General features: G+C 43.9%; 1 long non-coding RNA gene across 1 annotated transcript; it reads right to left on the bottom strand.

Moving 5' to 3' along the window:
- Positions 1-860: 860 nt before the first annotated feature.
- LOC137517873 (uncharacterized) lies at positions 861-6,302 on the bottom strand. The gene is made up of 3 exons (XR_011020698.1): positions 6,057-6,302; positions 2,780-2,874; positions 861-1,039 (listed from the first exon to the last, which is right to left on the bottom strand). It is a non-coding gene; the product is annotated as an uncharacterized lncRNA (long non-coding RNA).
- Between the last annotated feature and the right edge of the window lie 1,914 nt (positions 6,303-8,216).

Genomic DNA, 8,216 nt, shown 5'->3' with positions numbered 1-8,216 from the left:
GATGTCACTGTCTGTAAAATGATGCAACGATCTCTATGGTATTGTGATTTCCTGTATTCTCTCTGTGTTCCTCTCTCTCTTTTTTTTTACCTCTTTACCTGATGGTGGTGGTGTATGTTTTATCTCTGCTCGTTTTCTTCAGTAAAGAGTTCTAACTTGTTATACCAGGTGCCTATCTGAGTCTACAGACCACTCTGCTCCATCATTTAGCAGATTATGATCACCACTAAATCTTTTGCACACTTAGTAAACATACAGCTGCAGCCACTGCTGTGTATCTCATCCAGGGGAAATGCACAGCAATAAATATGATGTATGATGTGCTGCAGTAACTCTCTGCCCCTCAAGCCGTCTCTGGCTGAAGAGGAATTGTGTGACGTTCTACAAATAAATAGTGTTATAATCAGTCTTCAGGCTGTAGATTGCACAATTTGCCATTTCCTGGGGGAGAAGGGCTCACTTTGCCTGAATGAGGCATAAGAATATTAATTAGCTTTGAGGCAAAAAGACCAAGCGGTGATATGAGGTCAACGGAGGTGAAAATAAAACCTCTGAAAGTCTAAAAGAGTCTCAGCTCTGCGCATATTCCGTAGCGACTCTATACTGGACATTATAATAAGCTGAGATTAAATGACAACTCTATGGCTAATGGGCGATTTGGCCACCCCACCCCATAGGCGCTAATGCAAATAACAGCTATCGAGAAGATAAGCAGGTCGGGCACCAGTTAATGTTTCAGTGGTAAGTGGTTAAAAGAAAAACAGTAAGCTTTCAGCTTGTAGGTCTTCTTCAGACTGTTGACTGACGATGTTAGAGCATGCAATCAGAAGGAAGGAGAGAGATCATTTTGCAAACATAGGTGTCATCCAGATACAATTTTAATCCAAGAAGCTACAATACATCACATCAAAAGGGGTGAACAAGAGGGCCTGACAGCCGTTTCGCAGGTCTCCCTCCTTCGTCAGAGGCCAATAAAGTTGGGGTGCACACAGGGTCTCCTCTATATGAATATATCATAATCGGAATCCCATGAACTCACCTAGAAGGAAAGATTTTACAAATGGGCAGACACTGACTAGATAATTTATACATTAAAATTGTAAAAAAAAATTGCAATTTTATTCATTAGGTTGTTCTTTAAATATTCGTCACTAAACAAGAGTTCCACAAAGCATTAAATAAAATATCCTCCAAATTTGACTAGTTGTTCAGTTGCAACTAAGTCTATTGTACCTCATGATGACACTATTATCCTGATATCTGTCAGTCAAGCAGTAGTGGCTCCAGCTCAATTTTTTTTTTTTGGGGGGGGGGGGGGGGGGGGGGGGGGGAAGGGGTGGTCACAAACGGGACATGATGGCTGGCTAATGGGGCCTATTTGGATGAATTTGATGTTTGTGTGGCGAGCATTAGATATGTTTTGCCTAACTCAAGTGTTAAAATGAAGGCTAACTAGTTCAGCAATAATAGAAACCAAATATGAATGTCACAAGCAGAATAAGCTTTTGAGTAGAGCAGATTGTCCAAATGATGGTGGTATTATTGAAGAAAAGTTACCTACAGATACTTGGCTAGTTTGCTGGCATGCATTAATCCTCACTTGCTAGCAAGCTACTCCTGTGTGGTCAGATCACAGACAAATCATTCCAGCCCCCAGCCTGTGTCTCACAACTCTTTAAGCAAGGGGAGGGGGAAGAGACAGCAGGGAGAGAAACACTATGTGTGTAATTCCTTATTTTAGCAGCTTAGCATTGCTGGAGATCAGATCTTGTATTTTACAGACAGGAAGCTTTGAATCAGGGAGGGAGGAATGGGCCGCCTCTGTTGTAATGAATACCCGTTATGCACACCCCCTGCAGGCTATGTGTGCTTTGTTTACTCATCACTCTCTGCTCTCAGACAAGATTGATGCAGTTTGTAAAGCTGAGGGGGAAGGGAGCTGCCTGTCACATGCTGAGAAACGGAGAATCCCAGACTGGAGTGTAGATAATCCACTATGTAATAAAAACTTGCAGTATACTGCAACATGGTAGATATATAGATATACATACATACACACATATTAGTGTATGTGTATACAGTATATATATATATATATATATATATATATATATATATATATATATATATATATATATATACACAAACATCACTTCCTGGTTAGCGGCCATGTTTTTTGTTTGTAAACACTGCCTAAAACTGGCGATTAAAAGCCAGGATCCCGGCAAGGAGCGGTGGAAACAGCAAGGCGGGACCCAGGAGATCACAGTGACTCGATTGGTATGTTTTTATTGTACAAATCGGATAGCACAGATTCTCTTTAAGTAAACCTGAATTAAAAATAAAAGTAAAAATAAACATATACACTCTCCCGCATAGTCTACTCATCAATCTGTCTTTCTCCTCTCCTGCTTCCTGTTTGTCCAGATGTGATCGATGGAATTCTCCATCTTCCAATTTAAAAATGACGATGACCCCTTAACATCTTCCAGGACAGCACTCCGTTAACCAGTAATATTGCTTGAGCCATAGGGAAACATAAACATTACCTTGCACATCAGTTATCCTTTCAGTTATAACTGACAGCAGCCGATACAATAAAAAAAGGCCCTAAGGCGTTCAGCATCCTGAGAGACAAATATGACAAGTTCTAGTCAGAACTGGAAGGAATCATTGTTAGAAGAAAATGGCGAGCTTCTGAGAGGAACTGACGGTGAGGTCAGTATGTAATATTGATTTGCAGCTACATAATGTGTTTATTTTAAATAATTTTACTCACTTCAGGTTCACTTTATTCCTTTCTGCTAAAGATCTGCTCACTTTTCACTGATCCGCATTCACGTTTCCAGCTTCCTTGTTTGAAGTGCCACTATCCTGAAAATTTTTAAAATACATGAAAACACCTAAATAAAAAGTACCAGACATTTCTGACAGAGTAAAATGTGCTATAAATTACTTTTCTCTGTTGCTGTCACTTACAGTAGGTAGTAGAAATCTAACAGAACGACAGGTTTTGGACTAGTCCATCTCCTCATGGGGATTCTCACATTTTTTTTTTCTTTTCAAAAGCACTTAGTGAACAGCAGTTGCTCAGTTCAGTTGCCAGAATAGTGTGTAGACCTGGGGGTGGGGGTAGGCCTACATCTTTATATATATGCTTTCCAGGGAGTGCTTTTGTTGTGAATAAATTAAACAATGAGAATCCCTCATGAAGAGATTGACTAGTCAAAAGCCTGTCAGTTCCGTCAGATTTCTACTAACTACTGTAAGTGACAGCAACATAGGAGAAAGGCAATTTATAGCTCATTTTACTCTGGAAGAAATACTTCTTATTTATACATGTTGACAGGTATTTTACATTTTTACAATTTTTCACGAAAGTGGCCCTTTAACAAAACGTTATGGTGAAATAATTCATCTCAGAAGCTTTATCTTCTCGACACTTTCCTTGGTTTGCATTTACCATGTTGCTGCCTTTGAACAAGTTCCCATGGAATACGCTTCATGTCCTTCACAGCATAATTAATATTTACTGAGTTATGATTTGGGGATGGCATTGGGCAGCCGTCACACACTGATTGCTATTAGAGTAAGAGGCACCCCAGAGCCACCAACCTCCCTGACACCTTAATCTCTACTTATCTGGCTTGCCTCTCTCGACTCTGCCTTGGCCCAGCCCTGCACATGACTGTGAAACCCTCTGAGGGACAGGTAACTAACAAGACAATATACTCTGTACATCCCGTACAGAGTATATTGTCTTGTTCGTTACCTGTCCCTCAGAGGGTTTCACAGTCGTGTGCAGGGCCAGGTCGAGGCCGAGGCGATAGAGGCTCCAGCCTCAGGGCACAGTATAGGAGGGGCGCACAACTCTCAGCTATCATTTCCCTTATTGTGTTTGAAGCAGAGAACAATAAGAAAAGGGGATACATGGCAGTGACTGCAAGCCAGGTAACTAGAGATTAGGATAACTAGAGATCAGGATAACTAGAGACTAGGATGTTGGCTGCCTGCCTCCTTTGATGACTGGCACTATCAGAGCTTTCTGCTCCCAGAATGCTTTGCTGGTCATTCCTTCAGGGTTTGTAGTAAACACTCCTAGAGTGTCAGCAATGCTACTTCTTGTTAAAGTTATCTTAGCGTAATTCTTTGGACTGCACTAGGCAGTTTCCCTAGTGCAGTTAGGATTGCATATCTGTTTGTTTGTCTGTTGCGATTGTTCTGTCTCAGCGGTGGTCGACAGGAAATCGTTCTGTTTGTCTGGGGTGCTAACCGGCACTGCGGTAGTTACTGGTAGCCCCTTCTGATCTGTCTTGTCTGGATCGCAATCGCCTCTAGCGGTAGTGGCTGTGGATCCTTCTGATCTAGTTTCTGGAGTGTAAGCAGGAGCTGCGGTCGCTTCTGGCTACCTCATCTAATCTGTCTTGCCTGGATCGCAATAGCCTCTAGTGTTAGTGGCTATGGATCCTTCTGATCTAGTTTCTGGAGTGTAAGCTGGAGCTGCGGTTGCTTCCGGCTACCTCATCTGATCTGTCTTGTTTAGATCGCACTAGCCGCTAGCGTTAGCGGCTGTGGATCTTTCTGATCTGTGTTCCTGCTTGGATCACACTTGCTCTGGCGGAAGAGCGGTGGATCCTTTCTGCCTAGTTCCTGTTTCTCGTTTGTCTGTCTTGTCTGATACGGGCGCTTGCTGTAGGCTCGGTGAGGTAACCGTTAAGCAAGCGTTCACGTTCTTTGTTTCGTGTTTGTCTGTCGGTGGTTAGTTAGACGTGCTTGTCTCTGTTGTGCTTAACACGCGGAGACCGCGTTATAAACGCGTTCGCTGTTGCAAATGAGTGCGGTGTTCGCGTTTAGTTAGCGTTTGTTATTTTCTTTATCATTCTCATTGTATTATTTGCTGTGCCTTTGCTCCTCTTGTGTTCTGTTCTAGTCTGTCTTGTGTCACTTCTGGCGATCGCCTTTCTCGCGATCGCGTTCCTACTTTTGTTTCTGCTCATGTGTGTTCACCGTCGCAGGGTCACGACTAGATTGGTGAACACACATTCGTCCTGTCCCTGTGCTCTTTCTCTTTATGGGCTGTTCAGCCCCGCATTGTCTTGATCTGTACAATCCCCATCTGGCATCTGTGGCCGTGCAGCGATTGTACTCGTCTGCACTCCACAGCGCCATCTGCCGGTGGGAATTGCCCTCTGCTGGTGCATTACACCTAGCCTGGGTTCACCCAATTATACGCTTGTGGAAGGTCTTCGCTGTGTCAGTGCGCACCTCGTGCGCTGACCACGAAAACGATTCCGCATACGTTACAAACGGCATCTAGCTGATGACAGTGATCATTGATTACAGGCACTTTGATCAGCTTTGGGAACATCTATTCCCATTATAAGGAATGTACCAGTTAGTGGTGAAAGTGCCACCGAGACTCGGGCAGATTCTGTCACTTCCGGGCCTCGGCGCTTGTTCCCCGCTGCTGGTGACTCACAGTCCGCACATGCTGATACGCAGAGGGCGCGTTCGCAGTACGCCCTCCGCAAGAGTAAACAATAGTCAGCTGACTCGCTTAGCTGATTACAGCGCGGTCAGCTGATCACTTCCTGTCAGGGCCGTGCTGTGGGATTGGAGTGCGGAAGGTGGCCGGCCGCTGATTGGAGAATGATTGATATTTAAATGTGCATAGTGCTTCCAGTGATCGCCCGTGAGAAGCATAGCTTTGGCTAGTTGATGGGTGTGCACTCTGATCTCTGCTGATATTCTGGACCTTGAATTGTATTTGACTACTCTGTTGTGTTTAACCTCTGCTTGATTCCTGGATAACCCTTTGCTTGCTGCCTGGACTGACCTCTACTAAGTTACTGCACACCCCTTGCTTGCCGCCTGGACTGTTATTGGATATTCTTGTATGCCACTACTCTGGACGATAAGTATAAGGTATACTCTCCTTATCAATCAGTTAACAGTGTGCATATACTTTCACATAAACGCGTCATATATCATCTGGAACTTCTGTTAGCTGTTCACATAATCTTGCATGCAGACTTAAGGAGCTATGTCATACTTACATCCATTATCATCTGTTTCTATCCTGCTTGCAAGTCTACTGAACTGTTTCATAAACACTGATCACAATTGCTATTGCTGTTGAATAGTTTTGCATGAAGATTATGTACTTGGATTGCTCTGCCTGAACTGTGTATGTGATATTGCCGAGCTTGTTACTAGTCTCAGTACTGGCCTCTGGTAGCATATCTGCCTTCTCTGTCAGCTTGTGTGCATAACTCGCTAAAGTCCTAATTAGGGCCAGCTAGTGGTATGCCAGGAAGGGACAGTTAGGTGTCAGTTAGTGTGTGTCAGGCAGGGTTAGCTAGGTGAAGAGCGAGACTAATAGCCTGGGCATACACGCTGACTCCTCTAAATACAGTGATGTGAAAAACTATTTGCCCCCTTCCTGATTTCTTATTCTTTTGCATGTTTGTCACACTTAAATGTTTCTGCTCATCAAAAACCGTTAACTATTAGTCAAAGATAACATAATTGAACACAAAATGCAGTTTTAAATGATGGTTTTTATTATTTAGTGAGAAAAAAAAACTCCAAACCTACATGGCCCTGTGTGAAAAAGAAATTGCCCCCTGAACCTAATAACTGGTTGGGCCACCCTTAGCAGCAATAACTGCAATCAAGCCTTTGCGATAACTTGCAACGAGTCTTTTACAGCGCTCTGGAGGAATTTTGGCCCACTCATCTTTGCAGTATTGTTGTAATTCAGCTTTATTTGAGGGTTTTCTAGCATGAACCGCCTTTTTAAGGTCATGCCACAACATTTCAATAGGATTCAGGTCAGGACTTTGACTAGGCCACTCAAAAGTCTTCATTTTGTTTTTCTTCAGCCATTCAGAGGTGGATTTGCTGGTGTGTTTTGGGTCATTGTCCTGCTGTAGCACCCAAGATCGCTTCAGCTTGAGTTGATGAACAGATGGCCGGACATTCTCCTTCAGGATTTTTTGGTAGACAGTAGAATTCATGGTTCCATCTATCACAGCAAGCCTTCCAGGTCCTGAAGCAGCAAAACAACCCCAGACCATCACACTACCACCACCATATTTTACTGTTGGTATGATGTTCTTTTGCTGAAATGCTGTGTTACTTCTACGCCAGATGTAACGGGACACGTACCTTCCAAAAAGTTCAACTTTTGTCTCGTCGGTCCACAAGGTATTTTCCCAAAAGTCTTGGCAATCATTGAGATTTTTTTTTAGCAAAATTGAGACGAGCCTTAATGTTCTTTTTGCTTAAAAGTGGTTTGCACCTTGGATATCTGCCATGCAGGCCATTTTTGCCCAGTCTCTTTCTTATGGTGGAGTCGTGAACACTGACCTTAATTGAGGCAAGTGAGGTGTATCGATCGGTGTAACACAGAGAGGGTCTGATTATTGGTGATCTGCAGTATCACCAAGAATACAGATATATACCCGATTATTGATGATCTGCAGTATCACCGATAATCAGATATATTACTAACCTCTGGACACCTGAGAGATATGAGTGTTTGGTGCAACAGTAATACTTTGAGAACAATACTGTGAGAGAACGCGGAAAAGCCACCGCATGCGCTCAGAGTAAGGCGGCTGTTTCCGCGTCCAACGCGGCGGTCTGCACGCGTGGGCCTGCATCTGCTAGTATGGCCGAACGTGGAGAAACCGCCGCATGCCTGGATAGCGGTGCGGCGGATTCCGCGTCCAGCGCGGCGGGTGGTACGCAGGACATGTCTGGTGTGGCTGGGACTGATAGTCCACACAGGTTCAGAAGGACGCGCGCGCGCGTTGAGAGGCAGAACTTTTATGACAGCCAGAAGGGAGTCAGCTGACCAAGCCGGTCAGCTGACAATTGTACCAGTTCCCATTGGTCCAGCACTTAGGGGAGGCGCTGGAGAGCGCTGGGCTATATATACTGGGTGCTAGTCATTTACTGGTTGTCTGCCGTTGCGATCACTACGTGGAAGTACTCAGACCTTATTGTCAGAATCTGTATTATCTTTCTGTTATACTTCAGACTAGTTCCAGGGTGTTGATGATCAAAGACCTCACACCCAAAGATTAGGAATCTGTGTTATCATTCTGTTATACTTCAGACTAGTTCCAGGGTGTTGATGATCAAGGACCTCACACCCAAAGATTAGGAATCTGTGTTATCATTCTGTTATACTTCAGACTAGTTCCAGG

This window comes from Hyperolius riggenbachi, chromosome 5, assembly GCF_040937935.1.
Source record: "Hyperolius riggenbachi isolate aHypRig1 chromosome 5, aHypRig1.pri, whole genome shotgun sequence".
NCBI classification, from domain to species: domain Eukaryota; kingdom Metazoa; phylum Chordata; class Amphibia; order Anura; family Hyperoliidae; genus Hyperolius; species Hyperolius riggenbachi.
Note: the sequence above shows the minus strand (reverse complement) of the source record. Positions and strands in the feature narration are given on the sequence as shown.